This window comes from Pagrus pagrus (assembly GCF_965226575.1).
Source record: "Pagrus pagrus genome assembly, chromosome: 12".
In the NCBI taxonomy this organism is placed as follows: domain Eukaryota; kingdom Metazoa; phylum Chordata; class Actinopteri; order Spariformes; family Sparidae; genus Pagrus; species Pagrus pagrus.
In genome coordinates, this window is record NC_140196.1 from 17,068,514 (window position 1) to 17,074,878 (window position 6,365).

Sequence of the window (6,365 nt, forward strand, 5' to 3'; positions counted from 1 at the left end):
ACAAGTGAGACGTACTGCCATGAAATGTTCGTGCATCCATTCACGGTCCTCAAAGAATGAATTTTAATCAATCCAATTGAACAATTAGGTATTTAGAAAGACATTTTGGCTTTAACTGAAATGTTTGATGATTATTGATTACTATAAATTGCCATGAGGTTTGGTGAAGACATTGTGTTCCCAGAAGATAAATCTGAATGTTTTTGTTGACAGTCCAATCACCAGAGTAAAATGTTGGCATTTTATATTTCTGCAAAGCACAGATCTTCACTTCTGTACACATCATACCTGTCATATCAACATTCCTACAATACGTGTCATGTCTCGTTCACATAATGTGTATTTCAGTCAGGAGAGCCTCGTATTTTTGAGTGAACACAAAGACTTATTGCCATGTGTAAAATAGAGGACGTAAAAGTCTTCGGTGGTTCGACTCCATCATGATGTAGCAATAACTGGGGAGCTGATGAAGCTGCATGTGGAACAGGAAAACCACCTGATGGAGTCTGCTGGTGGTGGTGAGGAGGAGGAAAGATCCTGGAGAGCTGATGACAGAGGAGTTGATTCTGGTGAGCTGAACCTCGCCGCTGGATATGAGGAACTGGTAAAGGAGGATCACGAGAATGCCTGAAATGTTTGACAGCAGAGACATGATTGGCTGATAGTACTGTCAGGTGAATCGAGGGAGCAGGGAGAGAGGTGAATGAAAAGATAGTCTCACTGATTCAGCCTCATGAGCTTCATGAGCTGATTGTCATGTTGGGAGGTGGAGGGGATGGTGGTCAGGCTTTGGGAGTAATGGAATACATGTAATGGGATTATGTAATAAGGATACAAAAAAAGGTAACTGTATTCAAGTAAAGTTACATAAAAAGTGTAATTAGATTACCATAACACCACACGTGAAACCAAAACACGTGTGTTTTTTAAGAGAACACACATTTGTTATTAAGACTAAATAGATATTATTGATCTTATTGATATCTCTTGTCTCTAATCTTTATTTGCAAATGTTTGGCATTGAGGTAATCCAAAAGTAAGAGAAAGTAATCAAGTTACATTGCTTTCATATTGTGGTACTTGGATTACGTTACTGACTACATTTTTTAACGTGACTGTTTCAAGGTACATTTAAACCTGTACACTGCTTCAGGAGGTGGAGGGGATGGTAGTTAGTGCCAGGAGAGCTGAGCAAGGCCGCGACCAATGTTCGAGATGGTGTTTCAACATTTGTTAGCACCAAACCCCCTGGGGTACGAGACTACATAAAAGAAACATGGGCCGCTGTAGCCCAGGAGGTAGAGCAGGTTGTCCAGAACCCGGAAAGCCACTGGCCCGATTCCCCGGTTTCCCCAAGCTGCATGTCAAAGCATCCCTGAGCAAGATACTGAGCCCCAAATCGCTCCTGATGAGCAGGTCGGCACCTTGCATGGCAGCCTCTGCCGTCAGTGTATGAATGTGCATTTGACTGTGACAAATGTTGTGGAGTGCTCTGAGCTGTCAGCAGACTGGAAACGTGCTGTAGAAATGCCACACAAACTCCATTTATCATTTTCCAGCTGTGTTAGTGGTGATAGAACGAGGTCAGCTAAAACATGATCTTCCTTGAACCTTAATTAAGTGTTTTTTGTGCCTGCACTTTAACAGATGACAAGCACAGTGGTGTCACAACATAGACTTTAAAACTGAACCTAAAAAAATGTAAAGTTGCAACATGAAGAAATGAAAAACTTTAACTCACCCCGTGGTTTGCAGAAGAAAACATTGCCAGTATTTACTCTGGCAATTATACTGTTGGTGATCACGTGAATCTTAGATGGTCAACATCATAAACACACCTGCTAAACATTAGCATGTTAGCATCCGAATTGTGTGCATGCAGACATTAGCATTTAGCACAAAGCATCACTGTGCCAGAGTGCAGGCTCACAAAATGTCTTACTCAAGTCACACAGTAATGTGTTACTTGTATAAAATACCTGCATTCATCATGTTATCCCACTCATTTTTTGGTTTGAGTCGTTAATTAATGAGTCACTGGAACTTAAAGCTCCACTGTGAGTACTTGAGGTGACTCATAACATTTATTTCAGCTTAATTTTTAATTAATGGAGAAAGACGCTTGTGCCAAAATACACAGAAATGTCTGAGAAAGTCTGAATGTGATTTTTTTCCCTTGTTTCTGAAGTCCAGTTTCATTAAAGCTCTTCATCAACAGACACATTTTGATAGTTCTGACTGTAGCAAAGAGTATGAATGGAGTAAACATAAAACCACAGAAATGCTTAATTTACTCTGACTGATTTCCCCTTATCTGCAGAAATCAAACACTTTTCTATTTATCACCACTATAAAAGGGAACTGCATTGACGAGCAAGCGAAGGAGCGCTGACCTCATGTTTATTTGTTGTGCAGTAGATGAAGCATCAACATGCAGAAGCTACGATTGAAACCAATCAATCATACGTGCTTTGATATATTTAACGACGATATCGACAAGAGAATGATCCATGCTGTTGCTTCTTCTGAAGTGCATTAGTTGGGATGAAAGCAAGGTATGATGGGAGTTTTCAGGAGGGAGCCAAATGACCCACCTCAACCTCCACGAGTAAAACACGGGGCACTTAAAGCAGCAGAGGTCGTGCTTGTGATGTGATGAATCACCGCTTGGCCTAATCACCAACATGGATTCAGTTTATGAAAGTAAGAAAAATAAACAGCAGAGGGAAAAGCTGGCGTCGGGAGACCGACATGCTCGCTGCCAGCCTCTGAAGCATCACTTTCCCCTGGAAATCCAGAGCGACTGGCTGGATGTGGGAGCAGTCAGAGTCACCCACGAGGCCCTGAACTGCAGCCAGCCATAATCAATAACCAACCTCAAAACATGTCAGCCCTCGATTTGTTTCTGCTGTTTGAAGTCCGGACCTGCTGATCTAATCCCTGCAGATGGATGTGAATCTTAAGTAACTTTCGCCTTTGATCCATTATTCATCCGATTCTTGAGAGGGAGATATTGATAAGCTCCCTTTGCCAAATGGACACAGCAGTCTTACACTACACACAGTGTAGGTTCAAGGCGGTTGATCCTGCTGACCTGCCTCACATTAATGTCTGAATTATGATCACAGCAACAGGAATTATTGACGCTGCTCATCATCGGGTCCTTGTTCTTTGAGGACTCCAAATGGACTGTGTGAAGAAAATTGCACTGCTTATGGGTGCTATTTGTAAGAATGACAGTCTCATTCCCAACTTGTCAAAACCTGATACTTTCGTACAATCCCAAAGCCTCAGTTTTTGACAAGTTGGGAAACTTTGATTGATGCTTGTTTTGGGGAGTTTATTGTCTTTGGGTGAATGTTTATGTGGAGATGACGGTGGGGCTTGTGAAAGCAAAGCAATTATTTGCCTGAACGGCGCAAGATTAATTCATTAGATTTGTAGAATATTTTGTGGTTTGCTTGTCCTGAGCTTCAAATGCAAAACAAGCTATTTGATGAGCTATTTGAAAAAGGCATCATCAGTGAGAAACAGTTGACAAAAACTACCTTAATAACTTTTCCTGGAGCTTTCAACTCGTCCATATCACACAGTCCTCAATAGCAGATTGAGTCTTCTTGTTCCAAAAATGGTCTTTTCTTGCAAAAAGTGGGAAAATATGCAGATAATAGCACAGAACCTCTGTCAGCCTAAATATTCATGCGAATCTCTAAATGAAATCTTTCTAAATGCTGAATTTGTTGTAATTTGAGTGGTGATCCCACACTGCCGGTCTGCAGCAGCTTCTGCCAAGAAGAGAACAGAAGTGCAAATGAGATTAACGTCCAGATTGCTTCAGTATTGATCCGTGAGTGAAATCCAAACTGTGTGTCTGTTCAATATTTACATGGATGCACTTTCCATGCACTCTAAAGGTGCCTCTGCTTAAGTGGGCTTTTTAGTGTCTTTATGTGGGGGCTTCAGGCTGATGATCTCTTCAGGAATTTAGACAGATGTACTGTACATCGCTGCACTCTTATTAAAACCTTATAACTCCAGTTTGGATGATGTTTGTGCCTTTTAAGTGCACACATGTGATTTAGCCTCCTGTGTTTTAGTCTGTGATCGTTTTACTCTAGAAATCGTTTCAGCTATATTGGTTAAAGGTACAAATGCAAGGTAATCAGGCATGAAGGGGCACAATGAAGTGTGGAGAAGAAATTTAAACTCAGAAATGTAATATTTACAATATTAATGAGGTAATAATGCAAACTTAGAAATATTTATTTTTTTATTATTTATTTATTTATTATTTTATTTTTTTTTATATTTTTTTTTTCCATAAGTTCTCAGAGGAAAATCAGGTCCCCAGAACACTGTTTGAAGTTATAAAAGGTGGCAGGGTCCGCCACATATAAAAAGTTTGTTTTTGTCTTCTGATTAAAATGTATCCTCAAAACTACATAATGCACCTTTAACTATGTGACAGTTCACACAAGTACAGCTCAATATGTTAATAGATGAATTAGTCACTCGACAGAAAAAAGATTGGCAGCAATAATAATGAGTATTAAAATGCAAAAAGCTTAGTTTTACAAACCAAACAATTTATCAATGACTAGTTCAAATAATCAGCAGATTAATCTACAATGAAAGTAATCACTAGTTGTAATCTTGTAAAATGAAAATGGTGAGATATTAGCACCTGTAACAGTAAAAGTATATTCTTGTTTAAAAAAAATGTAATAATAATGTAATGTTATAACAGTAGTATGACAGTCACAAAGGTCATTTTTCTGGATTGAGTACTTTTACTTTTAATAATCTAGGAACATTTTCATAAAATGTACACACTTATACTTAAGTAACATGTTCAGTGTACTTGTACAATGTATAAATATCAAAAGCTTCGGCAAAAGAAATCAATCAATTTACTGAAGAAAAGCATCTGAATATTTCAACCTGCAGTGCATTCATACCCATAGTGTTCAGCTTACACTCTCCTATTTAAGTTTACTATAATTGGCTGACTATATAAATTGCATTTGGGATAAACGAGCCCTTGTAGATCTTTTTCTTTGCCAGAGTTATTCTGTATCGTCGCCCTGAAGGCAGCAGCTCAGACTCAGTGTAGAGGAGGCGTGTTCCTGTGTACCACTGTGCTATCATTATTTTCATTGCATGTCAAATATATGTCTGGTCCGTCAATAATGATGTTTAGTATTTATCGAAAGGATTTTCAAAGGAAAATGTTTGTTTGATAACTAGAGTTGCATCATATTAGTTAAATTTGTTCAGCATAGAGCAGCTACAACATTAAAATGCTGCTTTAGCATACTACAAAGAACTTTTAACTGGTTATGAAACACTATCATTACATACTGATGCCTTTATATGACCTACATAAGCAAACGATAGGAATACAGCCTCTCGATGCCTGCGTTATTGCCTTTTTTCCCGCTAGATCTTATCATTCCATCAGTCTGCTGTTCTCTTTCAAACAGCTGCAAACGATGTATTCAGGCCAACAATGGAGGTCACTCTGAGAAATGTATAAAATCACTAGCTTGAAGTATAGGTCGCTGAGAGAGGCTGAGGAAAAGTAGGTACCGAGAAGTATGAACAGCGCTTCACCACAAAGCAAACACTGAATCATGACTCTGGACATCAGAAAATTATGATTTATGTGACAGTGAGGACGGGGAGGTTGTTCCCAGAAGGAGTAGCTAACCTCAAATCATTTATTATTCTGCATGTACAGCTTCACCAAACAAGCATAACCCTGGCCACTGGATGAAAATGTAAGATGAGAGAACAGCTCTAACTCTGGGCCGAAAAGTCATTAATGTCTCGATCTTAACAACAAAAGCTTTACTTTAATCTTCAACAGCGTTCCTCCTCATCAAGTCACTTACTCTGTGCATTCCCTGAGAGCAGACCCTGCCGCCTCCTCTTAAGAAGTCCATTGTGTCATGAAACACAGAGGCTGTTGTCTGCGGCAGGACCGGAGGAATGAAGTCCCGATGACCCTTGACCTCTTAGGTCATAGCTGCTCTATTAGAAGCTGAGCTCTTCCCTGCTTTGAGACTTCTTTGAGAAGCACAAACAACCCCCACTAATACATGACACTATGGCATAAGGCTGCTCATCTGAGTGCGGTAAATCTAAAAAATAACAGGATGTAATGTGATGATACAGAGACATCTCTCAACATATCAGTTCTTTATGAGGAGGCCGACATCCTGGATATATGCATTAACATGAGCATCTTCCTGCCGGCTAATGCTGAGGCGATATAAGCTTTGATGACACCACTAAACATATCTGCAATCATCAGTTAATGAATGCCATTATCCTTCAGCTGGAAAAATAAGATAGCTTCTAAA